Source organism: Hyla sarda, chromosome 2 (genome assembly GCF_029499605.1).
Source record: "Hyla sarda isolate aHylSar1 chromosome 2, aHylSar1.hap1, whole genome shotgun sequence".
In the NCBI taxonomy this organism is placed as follows: Eukaryota; Metazoa; Chordata; class Amphibia; order Anura; family Hylidae; genus Hyla; species Hyla sarda.
The window spans coordinates 266,208,288-266,233,686 of NC_079190.1; the positions used below are offsets into that span (position 1 = coordinate 266,208,288).

General features: G+C 43.0%; 1 long non-coding RNA gene across 1 annotated transcript in view; it reads left to right on the forward strand.

The window, feature by feature from the left end:
- Window positions 1-341: 341 nt before the first annotated feature.
- The window catches only part of LOC130356080 (uncharacterized), a 56,856-nt gene continuing 31,798 nt past the window's right edge, over window positions 342-25,399 (forward strand). Inside the window, exons 1-2 of the long non-coding RNA XR_008888769.1 lie at window positions 342-396; window positions 23,545-23,617. This is a non-coding gene — a long non-coding RNA (uncharacterized LOC130356080). The remainder of the gene's footprint in view (window positions 397-23,544; window positions 23,618-25,399) is intronic.

A 25,399-nucleotide genomic window follows, 5' to 3' on the forward strand; every position in this document is an offset into this window, starting at 1 on the left:
GGAACCTGCCGTGCATGATCTGGGCATCACTCCGATGCTCGCGGTTATGCTTAGGACGTAAATGTACGTCCTGGTGCGTTAAGTACTGCCTCACCAGGACGTCCTGTGTCCTTAAGGGGTTAATATGTTGTCTTGTAAAATGTTAGATATCACAATGGAAGCCTAACAGTTCCCTTTAAAACTAACAATATAAAATCATACAGTGGCCTTACTTGGTTAATCTTCGCTCTTTGTTGTCTTTCTTTGTTAATCTTCCCTTATGACATCACACATGTGACATCATCAAGTGTTTGGAGCTATTTCTACCAGCCACTAGTACAGTTCAGGCCTTAGCTATCAGAGGGAGCGCACACAAAGAGCAGGAGATGAGGAAGGGGACAAGATGACACAGGAGAGGTACATAAATCCTAAATATTGATCAGAATACATCTAGAATTCTTGAATTGCAAATGATGACTAGATCTATTAAATATAATAATGTAAATTGTATTAAATCTAATTATTTAACTAGACACTTTGCTGATGTTCCCAAATGACCAAGTATATACTGTTTATTCAATTCTATTACATAAAGAGTTGGGGGGTATAAGTACTGTATTAGAATATTAAGTCTATGGGGGAGAATCATCAAAATCTGTGTAGAGAAAGAGTGGAAGAGTTGTGCATAGCAACCAATCAGATCACTTCTTTCAGTTTTAAGAAGCCTTTTTTTTATGAAAGAAGCAATCTTATTGGTTGTTACAGGCAAGTGGTAAACATTTCCTCTGCACTGGTTTTGATAAATCTCCCCCTATATGTATAGTTTTCTATACATAGAAAGGGAAAAGCACCTAAATGTCTAAAACAAACCTATATGTTCAGTGTATGTGACCTACTAATGGGGGTAACAGGGAAGTCATATAAGAGATCTCTGACCTTTAACATGACCTCCTGTTATAACCTAAAACAAGAATTTAGGCTGAAATAATGTATATATTCACTATTATAATGCTGGATTTTTAAGTATGACAATTAATACTGAATCATAAAAAGAAATGCATACATTGAATTTGTCCCACAGAGCTAATTTGGTAAAATCAGATGTGTGCCCCATACATATATGTAAAGGGGAACAAATATGCTGTTTTTAAGGAAAATAACTTCTACCCCTGTAGAGTTCTTCTCCCCAATGGATCTGATCACCTAGTTTCCTCTCTGAGCTCTAACCCTATTATTGCCAAGCAACAGAGCACACACTTTCCCACAATCCCCCTTGCTTATATGCAGAGTGGAGACAAACTGCCATTTCCTTCAGCAGACTGCAGGTGAACTGAGCATGTGTTACTCAGCCATAGTGGGTTGTAACCAAGGGCAACAGTTATTAAAACAATGCGGGTACATGGATTAGTAATCTTATATCTCTCACTGGGATAGATAGATAGATAGGGAATAGATATAGGACATAGATCAATGTTTCCTAACCAGGGTGACTCCAACATGCTGTAAATTGTAGTTTTGAAACAGCTGGGGGCACCCTCTTCTTCAGGAAACACTGATCTATCTATCTATCTATTTATCTATTTATCTATCTATTTATCTATCTATCTATCTGTCATCTGTCAGTGCTTCCCAACCCTCCAGTTGTTGCAAAGCCACAACTCGCAACATGTTGGGAGTTATAGTTTTGCAACAGCTGCAGGCACCCTGGTGAGGAAGGGGGGGGGGGGATGAGCAGGCATGGTGCTAGGGAAGGGAGGGTGAGCATGGATGGTGCTAGGAAGTTGCAGGCTAGTGGCTAAAGGGAAACTGTTGGAAGGGGGGGGCAGAAATGGTGTGTGTGTGTGTGTGTGGGGGGGGGGGGGGGGTATATGGGGGATATCCAGTTAGGAAACACTGATAAAGATAGATAGATAGAAAGATAGATAGAGCACATATCAGTGTTTCCTGAACAGGGTGCCTCCAGCTGTTGAAAAACTACAACACCTAGATAGCTAGATAGATAGGGAATGGATATAGGACATAGATCAATGTTTCCTAACCAGGGTGACTCCCGCATGCTGGAAGTTGTAGTTTTGCAACAGCTGGAGATACCCTCTTCTGGAAACACTGATCTATCTATCTATATATCTTTATCAGTCTTTCCCAACCAAGGTGCCTCTAGCTGTTACAAAACTACAATTCACAGCATGCCCAGACAGCTGGGAATGCTGGGAGTTTTAGTTTTGTAGTTTTGCCAGAGCTGGAGGCACCCTGGTTGGGAAACTATCTATCTATCTGTCTATCTATCTATCTATCTATCTCTCTGTCAGTGCTTTCCTACCCTCCAGCTGTTGCAAAACTACAACTCCCAGCATGATAGGAATTGTAGTCTTGCAACAGCTGGAGGCACCATGGTAAAGATGGGGGGGGGGGGGGGGTGAGCAGGGATGGTGCTGGTGGGAGGGGGTGGTGAGCATGGAAGGTGCTGGGAAGGGGGTTACTGGCATGGTTCTGGAAAGGGGGGAGAGGGATGGTGAGTGTGTGTGTGGGGGTGGGGGTGGGGGTGTTTGGGGGACACAGAGTGCCCCCCTGTTTACCTGCCTCAGAAGGCTCTCTGCACTGCTGAGCTTCAGTATCCTCTGTACTGATCAGCAGCTCTTCCTGCTTGCCAGGGTCAAGTAATATTATTATGATACGTGACCCATGCATTGCAGGGAAAGCTGCCAATCACCAGAGGAGAAAGAGAAGCTGAGTATGTCCCCCACGAGAACTATACAGGAGAACTCCACAGAACTCCGACCGTCCCTGTCAATGGCTGTGTCTGTAAGTGCTTGCTGTGCAATGCAGTCTGCGCTGTAGATTGAGCTCACAAGAACAGCCAGTGACAGGGATGGTCAGACACACCTGGGTCAGGGTATCACCCTGTGCGGTCTGCAGCAACACCCCCCCCCCCCCAGCCCACCCCTGGCAACGCCACTGACTCCACCCCTAGACATTTTTTTCCCTATCCAAAGGATTGTGGATAAGATGTCTGACCGTGGGGGGTCTGGCTGCTGGGACCCCCCGCGATCTACGGGCCGGCACCGTGGAAATCTGAACTCACTTGAGTGTTAGTGACGTCACCATACCCCCTCCATTCATATCTATGGGAGGGGGCGTGATGAGTAGTACACAGAAAGGCACGGAGCTGGCTCGGAGATCGCGTGTACCCCTTTAAAGGGAATTTAGCATATCTATTTGCTCCAAAGAACTGCAGACACTATTGCATAGAAAAAATTGTACCTTTTCTGGAGCTGATAATAGTTGTATAAAATGTATAAAATCACTTTTCTATTTCTCAACCAAGTGTCAAGTTGGCGGTGCCAATCTGCTGAAGGGCCACAGCCTGGCACATCTCCCACCTCCCAGGCATTCCTTGACTGATGTTCAGAGACCTTTTTGTCAATCAAGGAGGAGCTGGGAGGGGAGAGCAAGTAAGGGGAGGAGCTAGGCTGTGGTGTGGTAAGCTTGTGGGGGTATAGGTATAGGGTATATGGGGTGTAGCTGTGCAGTGATGAAAGGGTGCTGGATTAACCCTTAATTGTCGTGACGCCAGGGTGTGGGCTCCTCTGTATATGCTTGTCCTATCGCCATCCGTCCCAAGAGCGATAGGGAGGATTAATAAATGATTGTCCACAACCGGAGGTTTTCAGAAAACCATGGGGACTTTTACTGCAGGTTTTATGCAGAAACAAACAGAAACAGTCTTTGTACAATCAGAATCTATGAGGATCCTGACAGTTGGTTGGTACCTTGTGAGTTTTAAGCTCAGGAGAATTATATGCGCTGTACCGCTGGATTTAGGGGATTGAGTTTAGGTCCAGCAGTCACGCGGACTTTAACGGAGAGTTGTATTATAACTCACGATTTAGTATTATCAGGCTTGTCTTTGAAAGTTGCACGGATCTCTACTCTCTGCTAGTCCAGAACCCAGGAGAGCGAGGATTGGCTGGCAGCTCCCTTATATGGACAGGGACTGGCCTAGAGCTCATTGGTCCATTCCATCTGTCATTCACTTTACAAGGAATTATGGTCTAGACATGTGACCACACATGTGACCTAGGAAGGTCCTTTAACATACCTTAATAGAATTAACATTAGTCATGTGATCATGTGACCTAAGGTCCTGTGACACTATATTCAACATTAAATATATAATTATGTATACATGTAAACATCATAAAATTAAATAAGGAAGAGGTGACTGGGGCTATCCCATTAGGAGGACACTACTGGAACAATGTAACTCTGGCTTTGGGGACCACCATTCAAGGTACGGTATACCATACGGTCCCGGGACACCACAGTGGCACTTGAGTAGCTTGGCTCAGCCTTCTTGACACTTGGCTAAAGAATATAAAGGCATTTTTATAAGTTTGGCTACCACCATCAGCTCCAGGAAAAGTAAAGTTTGCTTTCAGCCAATACAGCTGGCAGATTCCCTTTACTCCAGGAACAGACCAGGAATACATAATGCAAATTTGAGGACACTTTCAGGTGGTTCTTCACCATACATTTGTGCATTACACCTGACTATTTGATGATACTGGATTTAATGAGGAATGTTGTTTCAGGGATCTATCCAATTGACAGCAGGTCAGCAGGTCATGGAGACATTTTTCAGCACCATGTCTATGACAATCATGGATGTTCTTGCCTTTCTTAGTTTCTAGTGCTATTGTTACCATTAAAAATGTCAGAACCGTGAAATAAAGCCTAACAGATTTAAAGGGGTACTCAAGTGCCCCAGCCTTCTGAACATCCAGTTCAGAAGGCTTGGAGCACAGCCACGTGACATTGCAAGGGGGCGTGGCCATGACATCGTGACCGTTGCCACTGTTCTAAGCCTTCTGAATGGAATATTCAGAAGGCTAGGGCACAGGAGTACCCCTTTAACCCATTAATGGGCAAGCCCATTTTTACCTTAAGGACAAGAGCATTTTATGCACATCTGACTACTGTCACTTTAAGCATTAATAACTCTGGGATGCTTTTACTTATGAATTTGATTCTGAGATAGTTTTTTCGTGACATATTCTACTTTAACATAGTGGTAAATTTTCGCCGATACTTGCATCATTTCTTGGTGAAAAATTCCAGAATTTCATGAAAAATTAGAAAATTTTGCATTTTTCTAACTATGAAGCTCCCTGCTTGTAAGGGAAATAGACATACCAAATAAATTATATATTGATTCGCATTTACAATATGTCTACTTTATGTTTTAATCATAAAGTTGACATGTTTTTACTTTTGGAAGACATCAGAGGGCCTCAAATTTTCAAAATCGGAATTTGAAGTGGATTTGAGGGCCTTCATATTAGAAATACCCCATGAATGACCCCATTATAAAAACTGCACCCCTCAAAGTATTAAAAATGATATTCAGAGGTTTTTTTTCTTTTATTACCACCACATATTACAAAAAAATGAATAATACAATATTTTATACAATTTTTTTTTACTATAATTAATCTGGCATAAAAAAGTGACCTTTGAATTTTTTTTTCCCCAATCCCTTTTTATTTCTGTCCCAATATCACCTCCCAGGATCGCATTTATTGGTGTTAATTTTATTCTAATCTTTCAACTTTTCTCAACTAATTGTATAACTTCTCCCCAAAATGTCTTTATTTCTGGACATGTCCAAAGCATATGCAACAATCCTGCCTCTTCCTTCCCACATTTTGAGCAGGCACTCAAGTTCTTTTTACCTATTTTATGCAAAAAGAGAGGTGTATAGTACAGCCTATAAACTATATTAAACTGTATCACCCTATGATTCGCATTTAATGGAATAAAATGAATTCTTTCGTGTATTTTTCCCCACTGTGCTTCTTCTATCTCACCCAATTCTTTTTGCCATATTTTTCTACTGTGATGATTTCTCTTTAATATAGAAAATTTATTAAGTGCTCTATATATCTTTGACAACTCTTTTTTTCCCATATCTGTATTCACCATCTTATCAAAAAAACTACCTTTTACTATTTCTACTTTCCTCCCCTTATCTACCGTATCTTTTACTATACCTCTTAATCTCATATATTCAAACCATGTCCCAATCCCAACTTCTCTACCCTTTTTTTAACTCTTCCCATGTTTTAATCTTCCCTTCCTTATATATATCCCCTATTTTATTCACCCCCCCCCCCCATTGTGCTAGTGTTCGAAATTCTAATCTATTTATTTCCTATACTGTGTTTTTATTATTCCAAATGAGGCCAATATCCCACTTATTCCCACCTCCCTTTTTACCATTTTCCACGTTCTTTTCAAGGCAGTTATTGTTATACAGTTTTTCCATCCTTTCTCTTCTAATTGCCCTGACTCCAGTAACTGGTAAATATCATCATATGATCCTCTACATCGTTTCATCATATACTCAATCATATGAGATCTCCTCCAGTCCCTAATAAAGTATAATTGGACTGCTAAAAAATACTTTTTCACGTCCGGAAACGCCATTCCCCCTTCACTCCATATTTTAATTTTCTTTTCCATGTTCTTTGTTAAGGGTTCTAGGTTTAATTTATAATGATCTTCTAATTTACCTGAGATTTGTATACCTAAGTATTTAAAATGCTCATCTTTTTTTAAATATTTTTATTTCGTTTTCTATGAATATATTATTCTCCCCTAATGGAAGGAGTACTGATTTGGACCAGTTTATTTCTAACCCTGAGAATCTCCTTGATAATCTCCATCACTCCGGTCAGATCCGACTGTTTTTCCAAAAAAAGCAGGATATCGTCTGCATATAAGGATATTTTGTCCTCTCTCCCCCTTGCACCAAACCCGCCAATCTCCTTCTCCTCTCTGATCTTAACAGCAAAAGGTTCCATGCTCATAGCAAACAGCAAGGGGAAGGGAGAGGGCATCCCTGTCTGGTGCCTCTTGAGAGCGAAAATTGCTCCGATAATTTCCCATTGATCGACACTCTTGCCTTAGGTTCGGAGTATAACAGTCGGATCATATCTATATATGTTTTCCCAAAGCCGCATTTTTCTAATACTGCCCACAAGAACTCCCACTCCACCCTGTCGAAAGCCTTGGTGGCATCTAAAGACAGGATGGAGTGGGATTCCCCGCCCTGTAATTTTCCCATATCTATATTCGTAAGGACTCTATATATATTGTGTCGGGCCATTCTTCCCGGGATAAACCCGCACTGATCTTCCTGAATTAACTCTGTAATATAACTCTGTAATCTAATGGCTAATGCTTTGGCGAAAATCTTGATATCCGTATTTATTAACGATATAGGTCTATACGACCCCATATCCTCTTTATCTTTTCCCTGTTTCAGGATCAATATTATAACCGCTTCCCGCATAGAGTCCGGTAATTTCCCGGTTACCATGCTGGTCTCAATCACTCTATGCAATGCCGGGATCAAAATTCCGCCAAACCTTCTGTATACCTCAAAGGGTAGTCCATCGCTTCCAGGTGTTGAAATACCCCTAATCTCATCTAGCGCTTTATTCAATTCTATTCTAGTTAATGGAGCATCTAAAGTTTGTTTTTCCATTTCGGGGAGTCTAGGGAGTTCCATTTGGTCCAAATAATTTAATGTTTCATTTCTTTCCTTATTATATTCAGATCTATATAATAACTCATAATATTCTCTAAATTCCCTTATTATTTCCTTTTTTTCTATACACCAATCTCCTTCTTTATTCCTTATCCCAGAAATTCTTTGCTTAGTGTGTTGATTTGAGACAATTGGCATCAAATACTTGTTAGGCTTCCCTGCCTGTACAAATCTTTGCTGGCCTTGAAAAATCAGTTTATTTTTACTCCTTTCCAACATGTATTCATTAAATTCATTTTGTAGCTTATTTAATTTTTCCTTACTCTCTTCTGATGAATTTTGTGTATATTCCTTCTCTGTATCCCTAAGATTAATTATTAAGCCCTCCTCTTTTGATTTAAACTCTTTTTTTTCTCACTTTATTGCTCTTATTATTTCCCCTCTAAGGTAAGCTTTAGGGTATGTTCACACTGAGGAATTGGAGAGGAATTTCCACGAGTAATCTGCTCGCTATTTCCTATCCAATTCATTCAGCAGTGAAAATCCCCATAGAGCTGTGCTGAATTTCTGCCCCTCAGTTCTCAGTGAGGAATTTCCTCAAGAAGAATTCTGATGAGGAAGTCTGTTCCGCTTGAAGAAAGAACATGTTCTTTCATTCAGGCGGAATCAGCGTCGTTCTCCCATAGAGCTCAATGTTATATATTTTTTTTGAGTCAGAAGCATTTCCACGCGGAATCCGTGCGGAATTGGCGTGGAATTGGCGCGGAATTCGCACGGAATTTCCGCATGAAAAAAAAACAAAAATTTTTATGAATAGAAATACTTGATACTCCTCCTCCGCATGAAAGCTGCATTTCCACGCGATTTCCGTGCCAATTGCGTACGAAATTCCATGCAAAATCTCTGTGAGTTCTTGTGGAAAAGTAACAATATTTTAAGGCAGAAAATTTCTGCTTGATTTCTGCCCCAATTCCTCAGTGTGAACATACCCTTATAGGTCTCCCAGACAACCTGGTCACTTGCTGTGCCCCAGTTGTTTGCAAAAAACTCCCTCAAGTTTTTTTCTATTGTGGCATTCTCTATCAAATTTAACCCCTTCAGGACCAAGCCCATTTTGGCCTTAAGGACCAGAGCGTTTTTTGCACATCTGACCACTGTCACTTTAAACATTAATAACTCTGGAATGCTTTTAGTTATCATTCTGATTCTGAGATTGTTTTTTCGTGACATATTCTACTTTAACATGGTGGTAAATTTTTGTGGTAACTTGCATCCTTTCCTTGTGAAAAATCCTAAAATTTGATGAAAAATTTGAAAATTTAGCATTTTTCTAACTTTGAAGCTCTCTGCTTGTAAGGAAAATGTATATTACAAATAAAAAAAATTTTTATTCACATATACAATATGTCTACTTTATGTCTGCATCATAAAATTGACATGTTTTTACTTTTGGAAGACACCAGAGGGCTTCAAAGTTCAGCAGCAATTTTCCAATTTTTCACAAAATTTTCAAACTCACAATTTTTCAGGGACCAGTTCAGGTTTGAAGTGGATTTGAAGGGTCTTCTTATTAGAAATACCCCACAAAAGACCCCATTATAAAAACTGCACCCTCCAAAGTATTCAAAATGACATTCAGTCATCATTTTAACCCTTTAGGTGTTTCACAGGAATAGAAGCAAAGTGAAGGAGAAAATTCACAATCTTCATTTTTTACACTCGCATGTTCTTGTAGACCCAATTTTTAAATTTTTACAAGGGGTAAAAGGAGAAAATGTATACTTATATTTGTAGCCCAATTTCTCTCGAGTAAGCACATACCTCATATGTCTATGTAAAGTGTTCGGCGGGCGCAGTAGAGGGCTCAGAAGGGAAAGAGCGACAAGGGGATTTTGGAGAGTACGTTTTTCTGAAATGGTTTTTGGGGGCATGTTGCATTTAGGAAGCCCTTATGGTGCCAGAACAGCAAAAAACCCTCACATGGCATACCATTTTGGAAACTAGACCCCTTGAGGTACGTAACAAGGAATAAAGTGAGCCTTAATACCCCACAGGTGTTTCACGACTTTTGCATATGTAAAAAAAAAAATTTTTTTTTCACTAAAATGTGTGTTTCCCCCCAAATTTCACATTTTTCCAAGGGTCAATAGCAGGAAATACCCCCCAATATTTGTAACCCCTTCTCTTCTGAGTATGGAGGTACCCCATAAGTTGACCTGAAGTGCACTATGGGTGAACTACAATGCTCAGAAGAGAAGGAGTCATATTTGGCTTTTTGAGAGCAAATTTTGCTCGGGGGGCATGTCGCATTTAGGAAGCCCCTATGGTGCCAGAACAGCAAAAAATACCCACATGGCATACCATTTTGGATACTAGACCCCTTGAGGAATGTAATAAGGAATAAAGTGAGCCTTATTACCCCACAGGTGTTTCATGACTTTTGCATATGTAAAAAAAAAAAAAAAAATTTCCACTAAAATGTGTGTTTCCCCCCTAATTTCACCTTTTTGCAAGGGTTAATAGCAGAAAATACCCCCCAAAATTTGTAACCCCATCTCTTCTGAGTATGGAGGTACCCCATAAGTTGACCTGAAGTGCACTATGGGCGAACTACAATGCTCAGAAGAGAAGGAGTCAGATTTGGCTTTTTGAGAGCAAATTTTGCTCGGGGAGCATGTCGCATTTAGGAAGCCCCTAAGGTGCCAGAACAGCAAAAAAAAACACACATGGCATACCATTTTGGAAACTAGACCCCTTGAGGAACGTAACAAGGGGTACAGTGAGCATTTGCCCCCCACTGGTGTCTGACAGATCTTTGGAACAGTGGGCTGTACAAGTTTTCATTTTCATGGACCACTGTTCCAAAGATCCGTCAGACACCTGTGGGGGGTAAATTCTCACTGCACCCCTCATTACATTCCGTGAGGGGTGTCGTTTCCGAAATGGGGTCACATGTGGGGTTTTGTTTTTTTTGCGTTTGTCAAAACCGCTGTAACAATCAGCCACCCCTGTGCAAATCACCTCAAATGTACATGGTGCGCTCTCCCTTCTGGGCCTTGTTGTGCGCCCCCAGAGCACTTTGCGCTCACATATGGGGTATCTCTGTAGTCGGGAGAAATTGCGTTACAAATTTTGGGGGGCTTTTTTCCCTTTTACCTCTTGTGAAAATGTAAAGTATAGGGCAACATCAGCATGTTAGTGTAAAAAATAAAAAAATTTTACACTAACATTCTGGTGTAGACCCCAACATTTCCTTTTCATGAAGGGTTAAAGAAGAAAAAGCCCCCCAAACCTTGTAACGCAATTTCTCCCGAGTACAGCGATACCCCATATGTCGCCCTAAACTGTTGCCCTGAAATACGACAGGGCTCCAAAGTGAGAGCGCCATGTGCATTTGAGGCCTAAATTTGGGATTTGCATAGGGGTGGACATAGGGGTATTCTACGCCAGTGATTCCCAAACAGGGTGCCTCCAGCTGTTGCAAAACTCCCAGCATGCCTGGACAGTCAACGGCTGTCCGACAATACTGGGAGTTGTTGTTTTTCAACAGCTGGAGGCTCTGCTTTGGAAACAGTGGTGTACCGGACGTTCTTATTAGGGGAGGGGGGCTGTGTAGGGGTATGTGTATATGTAGTGTTTTTAACTTTTTATTTTATTTTGTGTTAGTGTAGTGTAGTGTTTTTAGGGTACAGTCACATGGGCGGGGGATTACAGCGAGTTTCCCAGCGCAAAATTTGCTGCATCTCAAGATGCGAGAAACCCACTGTAAAAGCCTCGCCCATGTGAATGTACCCTGTAAATTCACAGGGGGCGGGGGGGGGGGGGCTTGCATCAGCTGTTGCAAAACCACAACTCCCAGCATGCATGGTCTGTTAGTGCATGCTGGGAGTCATAGTTTTGCAACAGCTGGAGGCACACAGGTTAGGAAACACTGAGTTAGAAACAATGTTTCCCAACCAGTGTGTCTCCAGCTGTTGCAAAACTACAACTCCCAGCATGCCCAGACAGCTGAAGGGCATGCTGGGAGTTGTAGTTCGGCAACATCTGAAGGGCCATATGTTGCTGAACTAAAACTCCCAGCATGCCTGGACAGTCAGTGCATGCTGGGAGTTGTAGTTTTGCAACAGCTGGAAGAGCACAGATTGGAGACCATTATACAATGGTCTCCAAACTGGGGCCCTCCAGATGTTGCAAAACTACAACTCCCAGCATGCCCAGACAGCCAAAGGCTGTCTAGGCATGCTGGGAGTTGTAGTTTTCAGACTCCTAGAAGCAGCAGTGAAGATCTTCACTGCTGCCTCTGAGGACTACATACTTACCCGTCGCTGCTCGTCCACGTGGCCGGTCCCGCGCTGCTCCTCGGTCCCGCCGCTGGATCAGGTAAGTCCGCCGGTCCCCACGTGTTCCCCCCGAATGCCGCAGGTCCCCGCGAGCCCCCGCAGCCTTCGTCCCCCGTTCTGCCCGACTTCCAGGGGCGGGCAGTGCGGGGGATCTGAACTTTCACCCCAGATCACTGTGATTGGTCCACAGGGACCAATCACAGTGATCGCTGACCAGGACCATCAATTGATGGTCCTGGGGGTGAAGCAGAAGTTGTCCCCTGCTGGAAACAGCGAGACTTCTGCCAGTTAACCCGTGCGATGCTGCGCATCGCCGGGTTAACTGAATGTCATTTATAAACGCCGGGATGCGCGAACGCACTGCACAACCCGGCGTTTATATATGACATTCTGCGGAAAGGGGTTAACCAGTGAGGGTTAATTTTCTGGAACCCATCTCTTACCTCTTCCTCTGTTTTTATCAGTACTTCTAGAGCTGCGTGGTCTGACAGACATCTAACCCAATAATGTATTTTTATCACCTTATTTAAACTAGATTCATTTCCCAGACATATATCTATTCTGGACATAGTCTGACAGGTCTTGTTCCAACATGAATATTCTTTCTTTTGAAGGTTGTAAATCCTCCAAATATCGCTGAGTCCCAGTTCATTACATACTTTCGCCAGGGGGGTTCAACCCACCTCTCCTTTACTCCCGCTTGCCCTCCATCTATCTAACCTCTCATCTAGGAAGCAGTTCCTACCCACCATGACAAACACAGGGCATTCTCCGCAACTCACACAAAAATTTAATAGTTTAAGAAGGAGCGCGGATGAGAAAGGCGGGGGTATATATACAAATGCTAATACACATCTTACATTTTCTAGTCTCCCATATAAAAAAACAAACCTCCCCTCATCATCTACCCTTTTTTTAATTAATTCCCAATTTAAGTTTCTACGGATTAACACTGAAACCCCCCGTGAATATGCTGTATGAAAAGAATGGTAATAATGTCCTCAAACATTACGTTTCAAAACCATTACTGTTTCTCTCGTTAAATGTGTCTCAACTAACCCGACTATAACTGGTGCGTGCTTCATAATAACTCCCATTACCGCTGATCTTTTAATTTTATCCCCAAGTCCTCATATATTCCATATCACAGCCTTAACAGTCATCCGCGGTCATTCTCTTACAGTCCAGTTGAACACAATAAACATCGTAGTAAGAAGGAAGAGAAAAGGGAAAGAAAAAAAACATTTTTTGAGACAAAAAAACTTCCCCAGTGTTCCCCAAACCTCCCCCCCATCCTTCCCTATCCCCCCTCCCCCCTCCTCCCGGTGACCTGCCATCTCGGGTAAATCTCTAGCCTTACGTGATTGTCCCCCCTCCCCATCCCCCCCTGGACCTTAACCACTATTTTTCAATCCCTGTGTGTCCATCCAGTCCACCGCTTCTACTGCGCTAGAGAAAAAGAACGTCTCATTGTTGTAAAAAACCTTCAGCCTGGCTGGGAACATTAAAGCAAACTTGATTCCATTATGTGCAAGTCTCTTTTTAACTTCCCTGAAAGTATATCTCTTCTTCTGTGTTTCAGTTGCATAATCTGGGAAAAGCATAATTCTATTTCCATTGTATTCTATCTCCTTTTTTTTCCTCATTATTCTCAAGATGTTGTCACGGTCATTATCATTCAGAAGTTTAAGTATTATGGTACGTGGTCTGCCCCCTACTGGCGGGGGATGGAACGGAATTCTATGCGCACGTACCACACTAAAGTGTTTAGAGAGGTTTTCCTCCCCACACTGCGCAATCAACCATGTTTGGATAAAAGTTATCACATCTTTACTTTCCGCTCCCTCTGGGAAACCCAAGATTCTAAGATTTGCCCGTCTGGAGCGGTCTTCGAATTCTATCACTTTTTGATTTAGTAACTTATTCTCCCCTGACATCCTCTGTACTTCAGATTTTAATTTATGGACCTCATCTTCCACACCCGACACTCTTGTCTCCACTTCTGTACACCTCTCCCTGACTTTCTTTAGATCTTCCCTGATCAAATTGATTTCCACACCAATAACCCCCACTTGATTGGACAGAACATCTATGGAAGTATTACATTTTGCAACTTCTGCTAATATTTTATCTAGGGCAGGTTGGGGAACATCCCCTTCCTTCTCCATTATAGAACCATCTAATACCAGATCTCCTGCATTGGTTTTATTTTGTCCACGATTTCTAGGCACTGCCCCCGGCGAGACAAAATATTTATCCACTTTCCCAGCTGCTTTAGCGTCCTTTGTTGGGCTATGTGTTTTATTCTGCTTGGGTGCCATCTTATCCTCCAGCTGTCAATATATTGTCCCACCCAGAACAGTCACGTGTATTTCATATGCTGCGCCGGGATTGTCAGAAAAGATTATCAACTAAATATTTCCAACGGACACTTTCAGCTTGTTGAATCACAGGAGAAGCTCAGTTATCTGCAGACTATAGACCTGCTCCTGCAGTGCTACAGGCATTTTACCAGGTGTCGTTTATACTCAGGAGAAGAAAAAAATACACTGTCCCAATTAGGGTTTTCCACCCAAATCCCGTTCTTGTAGATAAATTCTTATTTCTTATGCAGAAGGACCTTCTTTATCGACTTTAAACATACAAGGCGAACGTGGCAACGTTCACCTCCACAGCTATAATCGCAACAAGGGGGATTTATTATTGAGTGAGCTAAACTTGCCCCCACACCTATTCTTTTAGAACAGTTTGTTCACTGTGGCAGCAGTTTTATCCTTATAACAAGACAGATATGGGAGGATCTCACCCGAATCTCAGCTGGGTCCCTGGAGCAGCCATGGATCAGCCTCCTCAGTGTGTCTTCCTCCAGTAGCGCCAGGGTCACACTCTTACTCTGCCTGCATTCTCAGCACAACACAGACCCGGGTTCCTCCCACTCACTGCCTCTTCTGAGCCTCCACTCCAGATCACAGCGCTGCCGGCACCTGTGTGTGGTGTTGTTCGTGTGGGGGCCGCTACGCTCACAGTCCACTGCTCCCTGCTCGCTATTGCTGTGTCAGGTCAGGTCCCTCTGCACCACCGCCATCCAGCATACTCACATCCCAGCTTTCAGCGCAGCTGAGCGGTGTCCCAGACCAGCAGCATGTGTTTGGTCCACGGAGGGGGCAGGAAGCGGGGGGGAGGAACCTCTCAACCTCCTCGCATCATGTCCTGTCTCCTTGTATTGACATTCAGAGAGTTTGTTAGGTGTTTTACAGGAATAGCAGCAATGTAAAGGAGAAAATTGAAAATCTCCATATTTGACACTAACATGTTCTTTTTTGGGGTAAAAGGAGAAAAAGCCCCCCAAAATGTGTAACCCAATTTCTCTCGAGTAAGGAAATACCTCATATATGAACATAAAGTGCTCTGTGGATGCACTAGAGGGCTCAGAAGCAAAGGAGCGACAATGGAATTTTGGAAAGTGAATTTTGATGAAATGGTTTTTGGGTGGGTATGTCACATTTAGGAAGCCCCTATGGTGCCATAACAGCAAACCCCCTCCCCCACATGGCATACTATTTTGGAAACTACACCCATCAGGGCACGTAGCAAGGGGTACAGTGAGCCTTAACACCTCACAGGTGTTTGACTACTTTTTGGTAAAGTCGGATGTGTAAATGAATTTTTTTTTCCACTAAATTGAAATTTTTTCACCAAATTAACCATTTTTGCAAGTGGTAATAGGAGAAAATGCCCCCCAAAAGTTGTAACCCCATTTCTTCTGAGTATGGAAATACCCCATGTGTGGACGTGAAGTGCTTTGTGAGCGCACTACAATGCTCAGAAGAGAAGGAGCCACATTTGGCTTTTGGAAAGGAAATTTTTCTAAAATGGTTTTTGGGGGCCATGTCGCATTTAGGAAGCCCCTATGGTTAGTGATGAGCGGCATTTCCCATATTTAAATTTGCGATATTTCACGAATATATAGATGAATATTCATCCTATATTCACGAATTTCGCGTATTTGCATATGTGAATATTCGCATATGTGAATATTAGCAAATTTGTGTATTTGAGGAAGAAAACAGTGAGGGGGTGGGCAACTTTACTATTGGTTGCTAGGGATGTTGTTGATAACCTCTGACAAGTGTATGTGCATCATTCTAATTGTCCCACAATTGAAAATAAGGAATTCACATATGCGAATATGCGGAAAAAAGTGAATATTCGTAATTTTGAATATATAGCAAATATATTTGCCATATTCTTGAATTCGCGAATTTGCGATATTTGCAAAAACAAATTTGAAATGTGAATATTCATGCCCAACACTACCTATGGTGCCAAAGCAGCAAAAAAAAGCCCCGTATGGCACAGTATTTGGAGAAACAACACCCCTCAAGGCATGTAACAAGGGGTACAGTGAGCCTTTACACCCCACAGGTGTTTGACAAATTTCCACTAAAGTTGGACGTGAAAATGAAAAATTTACCCCAAATTTTTCATTTTCACAAGGGGTAATAGGAGAAAAAGCCTCCCAAAATTTTAACCCCGTTTCTTCTGAGTATGGAAATATCCCATATGTGGATGTAAAGTGCTCTGTGGGTGAACTACAATGCTCAAAAGAGAAGGAGCACTATTGGGCTGAAAGGCGGGGGCCATGTGCGTTTACAAAGCCCCCATGGTGCCACATGTGACCCCATTTTGGAAACTACACCCCTCACGGAATGCAATAAGGGTTGCAGTGAGCATTTACACCCCACTGGCTTTTGACAGTTCTATGGAACATTGGACTGGGCAAATGAAATATAACATTTTTCATTTTTATGGATGACTGTTCAAAAAATCTGTTAGACACCTGTGGGGTGTAAATGCTCACTGCACCCCTTATTACACTCAATGAGGGATGTAATTTCCAAAATGGCATCACATGTGGGGGGTTTCACTGTTCTGGCACCTTGGGGGCTTTGTAAACGCACATGGCCTTCAATTCCAGACACATTCTCTCTCCAAAAGCCCAATGGTGCTCCTTCTCTTCTGAGCCCCGTAGTGCACCTGCTGAGCTCTTTACATCCACACCTGGGGTATTTAGTGTTACAAATTTTGAGGGGCTTTTTTTTCCCTTTTACATCTTATGAAAATGAGGGCAACACCAGCATGTTAGTGTAAAAATAAAATTGTTTTACAATAACACGCTGGAGTAGACCTCAACTGTACCTTTTCATAAGGGGTAAAAGGAGAAAAAGGGACCAAACCTCCAGCTGTTGCAAAACTACCACTACCCACATGCCCTTTGTCTGTCCGTGCATGCTGGGGGTTGTAGTTATGCAACAGCTGGAGACACACTGGTTGCAAAACACAGAGTTTGTTACCTAACTCAGTGTTTTGCAACCAGCGTGCCTCCAGCTGTTGCAAAACTACAACTCCCAGCATGTATGGTGGGAGTTGTAGTTTGTTTTGGTAACAAACTCTATGTTTCGCAAGCAGTGTGCCTTCAGCTGTTACCAAAACTACAACTCTCAGCATGCAGTGACAGCTGGGCATGCTGGGACTTGTAGTTATGCAACAGCTGGATGCATACTACTAACACTCCAGCATGCTCTTTGGCTATCCGTGCATGCTGGGATTTTTAGTTATGCAACAGCTGGAGGCACACTGGTTGCAAAACACTGAGAGTTTGTTACTTAACTCAGTGTTTCCCAACCAGTGTGCCTCCAGTTGTTGCAAAACTACAACTCCCAGCATGCCCAGACAGCCGAAGGACATGTTGGGAGTTGTGGTTCTTCAACAACTGGAGGAGAACAGTTTGGAGACCACTGTGTAGTGGTGTCCAAACTGTAGCCCTCCAGATGTTGCAAAACTTCAACTACAAGCATGCCCAGACTGTCCAGGCATGCTGGGAGTTTTAGTTTTGCAACATGTGAAGGGCCATATTTTACAGAACTATAACTCCCATTATGCCTGGACTGTCTGGGCATGCTTGGAGATGTAGTTTTGCAACATCTGAAAGGGCTACAGTTTGGACACCACTGCACTGTGGTTTCCAAACAGTGGCCCTCCAGATGTTGCAAAACTACAACTCCTGGCGTGCCCAGACAGCCTTTGGCTGCCTGGGCATGCTGGAAGTTGTAGTTTGGCAACTCCTAGAAGGCAGCAGTGAAGATCACTTACCACTGATCTTCACTGCTGCCTCCACCGCTGTTTCCTTACTGCCGCCGATTCCGCAGCTGCCTGCTGCTTGTCCCGACGCGATCACCAGTCCCTTGCCGTCCTCGGGTACTCCGACACCCACCACCGTCTTTCCCCCTGGTCTTCTTGGACCTCCAGGGGCGGGCAGAGGGGGGATTCCAACTTACACCCCCCCCCCCAACTGCCAATGGTTTGTCAGTCCTGATCGACCAATGGCAGGGGATAGGAGGAGGTGGCACCCCTGCCATCTCACTTCTATTCTTCAGGATGATGAGTGCTGTCTCTGACAGCTCCGATGAACCCTATATTCCGGCAAACAGGTCACCACAGACCCGATCAGCCTGGAATCGCCACAAATTGCCAATCTGAATTGATTTGCAGCCGACATGGGGCATCTCAGCATCCCCAGGGTGTTGCACGTGGTGCCTGCTGAATGATTTCAGCAGGCATCCCAGTCCAGTCCCTGCCAGGCGAGCTGTGTCCTTAAGTACCAGGACGTCAGGGTGTACCTGTACGCCCTGTGTCCTTAAGGGGTTAACCAAACTAAGGAATACATAAACGTTTTCTCATGGTTATTAACCTCTTAAAGGGGTACTCCGCCCCTAGACATCTTATCCCCTATCCAAAGGATAGGGGATAAGATGTCAGATCGCCGCAATCCCACTGCTGGGGAGCCCTGGGATCCCCGTTGTGGCACTGCGCTACCATTACAGCACAGAGCGAGTTCGCTCTGCACGTTATGACGGGCAATACAGGGGCCGGAGCATCGTTACGTCACGGCTCCGCCCCTCGTGACTTCACTGCCCGCCCCTTTCAATACAAGTCTATGGGAGGGGGCGTGGCAGTCTTCACGCCCCCTGACATATACTTGCATTAACCTGTTGGGGACGAAGGGCGTAAGCATACGCCCTTGCGTCCTGGTACTTAAGGACGAAGGGCGTATCCATACGCCCGTGGGAATTTCGGTACCCGCCGCTCGCCGGGCGGGGACCGGGGTGACTGCTGATATCTATCAGCAGGAACCCCGTGCAAATGCCCAGGGGGGTCATTAGACCCCTCCCATGTCGGCGATCGGCGCAAATCGCAAGTGAATTCACAATTGCGATTTGCGCCGATATCGGGTCATTACGGGTCTATGGTGCCCCGGTGACCCGGAATAGAAGGGGGATCGCGGTTGTCTAAGACAACTACGATCTCCTTGAAGCGTTAGGAGTGAGGTGTCCGGGGTGCCACCCTTCCTATCCCTGCTATTGGTGGTCTAGACGCGACCACCAATAGCAGATCGTGGGCAAAGGGGTTTACTTTGGTTTTCCCCGTCATGCCCACCCACAATAGGCGGGGCAGGACGCCGAAGGTCCACTTACCCTTCCGGAGGCTGCGGGCGACGGTGATCGGAGGGCAGCGACGGAGATCGGCGCGAGCGGCGTGCGGCAGAAGAAGATGGGGTGTAAATACTCACTGCACCCCTTATTAAATTCTGTGAGGGGTGTAGTTTCCAAAATGGGGTCACATGTGGGGGGGTCCACTGTTCTGGCACCACAGGGGGCTTTGTAAACCCACATGGCCCCTGACTACCATTCCAAACGAATTCTCTTTCCAAAAGCTCAATGGCGCTCCTCCTCTTCTGAGCATTGTATTTCGCACGCAGAGCATTTTACGTCCTAACATGGGATATTTCCATACTCAGAAGATATGGGGTTACAAATTTTTGGGGGCATTCTCTCCTATAACCCTTTGTAAAAATGGTAAATTTGGGGAAGAAACTGCACTTTAGTGAAAACATTTTTCTTTTCATTTACATATCCGATTTTAACAAAAAGTCGTCAAACACCTGCGTGGTGTTAAGGCTCACTGGACCCCTTGTTACGTGCCTTGAGGGGTATAGTTTCCAAAATGGTATGCCATGTGGGGTTTTCTGCTGTTCTAGCACCATAGGGGCTTCCTAAATGTGACATGCCCCCCAAAAACCATTTCAGCAAAATTAACTCTCCAAAATCCCATTGTTGCTCCTTCCCTTCTGAGCCCTTTACTGTGCCCGCCGAACACTTGACATACACATATGAGGTATTTCCTTACTCCAAAGAAATTGGGTTACAAATTTTTGGAGGCTTTTTCTCCTATTACCACTTGTAAAAATTCAAAAACTGGGTCTACAAGAACATGCGAGTGTTAAAAAATGAAGAATTTGAATTTTCTCCTTCACTTTGCTGCTATTCCTGTGAAACACCTAAAGGGTTAACAAACTTACTGAATGTCATTTTGGATACTTTAAGGGGTGCAGTTTTTATAATTGGGTCATTTGTGGGGTATTTCTAATATGAAGGCCCTTCAAATCCACTTCGAACCTGAACTGGTCCCTGAAAAATTCCGATTTTGAAAATTTTGTGAAAAATTGGAAAATTGCTGCTGAACTTTGAAGCCCTCTGATGTCTTCCAAAAGTAAAAACATGTAAACTTTATGATGCAAATATAAAGTAGACATATTGTATTTGTGAATCAATACATAATTTATTTGGAATGTCTATTTTCCTTACAAGCAGAGAGCTTCAAAGTTAGAAAAATGCAAAATTTTCAAATTTTTCATGAAATTTTGGAATTTTTCACCAAGAAATGATGCAGGTATTGACAAAGATTTACCGCTACCATAAAGTAGAATATGTCACGAAACAATCTCGGAATCAAATTTATAAGTAAAAGCATCCCAGAGTTATTAATGCTTAAAGTGACAGTGGTCAGATTTGCAAAAAATGCTCCCGTCCTTAAGGTTATAATGGGCTCCGTCCCCAAGGGGTTAAGGGGACAGGCCGTGATGTCACGAGGGGCGGAGCAATGACGTCAAACTGCTCTGTCCCCTGTATCGCCCATCATTACGCACAGAGCGAACTGGCTCTGTGCTGTAATGATAGCTCAGTGCCGCAGCAGGGATCCAGGGGGCTCCCCAGCAGCGGGACCGCGGCGATCTGACATCTTATCCCCTATCCTTTGGATAGGGAATAAGATGTCTAGGGGCGGAGTACCCCTTTAAGGATGTAGGGTGTACCTGTACACCCTGCGCCTACTCCCTTTCTATAATGCAAAAAAATTCCAAAGTCCAAAATAGCCTATTTTTGGTTCATTTTTATACCATAAAAAATGAATAAAAAGTGATCAAAAAGTCAGATCAAAACAAATATTGTACCGATAAAAACTACAGATCACGGCGCTAAAAATGAGCCATCATACCACCCTGTAAGCAGAAAAATAAAAAAATTATAGGGGTCAGAAAATGACAATTTTAAACATACATTTTCGTGTATGTACCGTATATACTCGAGTATAAGCCGAGTTTTTCAGCACGATTTTTCGTGCTGAAAACACCCCCCTCGGCTTATACTCGAGTGAACTCCCCCACCCGCAGTGGTCTTCAACCTGCGGACTTCCAGAGGTTTCAAAACTACAACTCCCAGCAAGCCAGGGCAGCCATCGGCTGTCCGGGCTTGCTGGGAGTTGTAGTTTTGAAACCTCCGGAGGTCCGCAGGTTGAAGACCACTGCGGCCTTCAACATCATCCAGCCCCCTCTCACCCCCTTTAGTTCTGAGTACTCACCTCCGCTCGGCGCTGGTCCGGTCCTGCAGGGCTGTCCGGTGAGGAGGTGGTCCGGTGAGGAGGTGGTCCGGGCTGCTATCTTCACCGGGGAGGCCTCTTCTAAGCGCTTCGGGCCCGGCCTCAGAATAGTCACGTTGCCTTAACAACGACGCAGATGCGTCGTTGTCTAGGCAACGCCTCTATTCCGGGCCGGAAGCGCGGAGAAGAGGCGCCCCCGGTGAAGATAGCAGCCCGGACCACCTCCTCACCGGACCACCTCCTCACCGGACAGCCCTGCAGGACCGGACCAGCGCCGAGCGGAGGTGAGTACTCAGAACTAAAGGGGGTGAGAGGGGGCTGGATGATGTTGAAGGCCGCAGTGGTCTTCAACCTGCGGACCTCCGGAGGTTTCAAAACTACAACTCCCAGCAAGCCCGGACAGCCGATGGCTGCCCGGGCTTGCTGGGAGTTGTAGTTTTGAAACCTCTGGAGGTCCGCATGTTGAAGGCCGCAGTGGTCTTCAACCTGCGGACCTCCGGAGGTTTCAAAACTACAACTCCCAGCAAGCCCGGACAGCCGATGGCTGCCCGGGCTTGCTGGGAGTTGTAGTTTTGAAACCTCTGGAGGTCCGCATGTTGAAGGCCGCAGTGGTCTTCAACCTGCGGACCTCCGGAGGTTTCAAAACTACAACTCCCAGCAAGCCCGGACAGCCGATGGCTGCCCGGGCTTGCTGGGAGTTGTAGTTTTGAAACCTCTGGAGGTCCGCAGGTTGAAGACCACTGAGGGCGAATGATGAGAAGAGGATGATGAAGGGGGGTGTGTGGGATGATGAAGGGGGGTGTGGGGATGATGAAGGGGGGTGGGGATGATGAAGGGGGGGGGGTGTGGGATGATTACAAGGGGATGATGAAGGGGGGATGTGTGGGATGATAAGGGGATGTGTGGGATGATGACAAGGGGATGATGAAGGGGGGATGTGTGGGATAAGGGGATGTGTGGGATGATGACAAGGGGATGATGAAGGGGGGATGTGTGGGATGATGACAAGGGGATGATGAAGGGGGGATGTGTGGGATGATAAGGGGATGTGTGGGATGATGACAAGGGGATGATGAAGGGGGGATGTGTGGGATGATGAGGATGTTAATGACGGGTCTGGATGATGACAGGGGGGGATGAGGTATTTCCCACCCTAGGCTTATACTCGAGTCAATAACTTTTCCTGGGATTTTGGGTTGAAATTAGGGGTCTCGGCTTATACTCGGGTCGGCTTATACTCGAGTATATACGGTAGTTAGAAAAAAAGACACAGGGTATAATTATAATTGTATGTACCTGCAGAATAAAGATAACATGCAATTTTTACCCAAAAATTTACTGCATAGAAACAGAAGCCCCCAAAAGTCACAAAATGGCATTTTTTTTCCTCAATTTTGTTGCACAATGAAAATTTTTTTGGGGTTTCACCGAAAATGTTTGGGTAAAATGACTGATCTCATTACAAATTAGAATTGGTGGTGCAAAAAATAAGTCATCAAATGGATTTATAAATGCAAAATTGAAAGGGTTATGATTTTTAAAAGGTAAGGAGGAAATAACGAAAGTGCAAAAACGTAAAAATGCGTAAAGGGGTTCAACGACTTTTTTGTATCAAATATACAATTAATAAACATTTAATAAAATAATTCAACTCCAGGCATACATTCCCATTATATGATTAACTGTTGTATATGATCTAAAAAATTTAGATGAAATATTTAATAAATAAAAATGAAAAATATGCAATATACTGCATTTTAAATAAAAAATAAAAATAATCTAGATCCCAATGTGTTTCATATGCTTTTTTGTTCCTTTTTCTTATGCGGTGTCATAATTTCTGGGATGAGTAGAGTGTTATATATATTAACATGTTCTCATTCCTGTGCCTTTTTACAGGTGACTGATGCCGGGTGAGAAGGTGAATGTGACATATACCCTCGTCAGCTGCAAGAAAGAAACCACGAGAGAGGTAATTAATCTTTATATTAATTACTGATAACAATCAGGCTAGATGTAAAATATAGACATGCAGAGATGTTATAGTCTCTCCCTTATACATGAAGAAATATGTGTTGTTAATAAATATATCATTTATGGACAGCTTCTTATATAACACAAGCATATCTCAGGTACAGTGATTAGGAATATTTATGATCCTTATTCTCTGTTTTTTATTTGTAGGAATCCCTTTTTTTTATAATTAATGGAATAGACTCAACTGACTGCAGAGTTTACAAGTTTGCTTTAGACTGTGGGCTGACTGACTGCAGATTTAGGACTTAACTGTACTAAGTAAATAAAAATCAATATATTTTTTTGCTACAAATATATAATTATAGCCAAAGACTATAGCCATAATAATTCATAGCTTTTTAACATAATGCTGAAGGGCATAATAAACTGCACTTTAATACTAGTGCAGGGTTTTATATAAGCGATCTGAAGATCGCTGTTAAAAGTCCCCTTTATTCAAATTAAAGGCTAGGTTCAAACTAAGGGATTTCCAGCCGGAATAACTATTGACGGAGGTTCTACAAGTGCATTGCTGCCCCATAGATGGCAATGTATTCTGCATGGATCCTTTCTTAAAAATAAATTAACAATTTATAAAATAATTAACTTCCACCCAACCCCTACAAAAATATATATAGAAATACGAAAAGTATTAAAAATAACCAAAAAAAACTACAAAAAAATATTTTAACCCTCCCCTCACATTCGCCATAATTAAACATTGGCTGTCAACATAATGCTGACAGCCATAATACACTGTACTGTAATACTAGTGCAATGTATTATATGGGTGATCAGTAGATCGCTGGTGATTGCCCTCTCATGGAATAAAAATAACAAAAATAAAGTTAAAAAGTTAATAAACTAATTAAACAGAACACCCTCAAAAAACATATGGAAAAAAAGAGAAAATTAAAAAAAAAAAAAAAAAATAAAACCACTGACAATACCGTAACCATACATTGTCTTTTAGAACAATGTCAAGAGGCATAAAACACTGTCTTACTACTGCAGTCTATTAATATATGAGCTATGAAAAGATGGCTGCTTTAAGTCCCTTAATGTGAATAGTTAAAACTAATAAGAAAAAAAACAAGGTTAGTGAAATAATTAAAAAAAAAACTAAAACTCTGCCTCTACAAAAACATCCCTTTTAAAACCATTTTTGTATCAAATATAAAATTAAGAAAACTGAAAAATAAATATATAAAAATGCTCAAAAAACTTTATAACCCCATAAAAAACTCCTAATGATAGCCATAGCCATACACTGCCTGTCAGCATAATGGTGAGACACATAATACACTGCACTACAATAGTAGTGCAGTTTTTCATAGAAACAATGAGATCAGTGGTGAAAAGTTGCTCTTTTATGGGAAAGACGAAAATAGAAAGGCAGAAATTCTATAAAAAAAACAATAATTGTAAAAAGTAAATAAAAAAACTAAATATAGCTGCAAGCAGCAATACAGGTGGCCAAGCTGCACAGACGGTTTAAAACACACGATGGCTGTGACCCCTGATGGTGGAGAAGGTGATCGTGGACATGTGTGCTAATTTTCACATTGAGCTGACCAGTTATTTAAGAGAAAAGTATGCTTGCAAAATATTGCTCAATCCAATAAGGCGGCCAAACCATGCAAATGTTGTAAAGAAAGTGATAATGAACATGTATGCTAATTTTCATATTGTTCTGACCAGTAATTTCAGAAAAAACTATGCATGCAGGATATTGCGC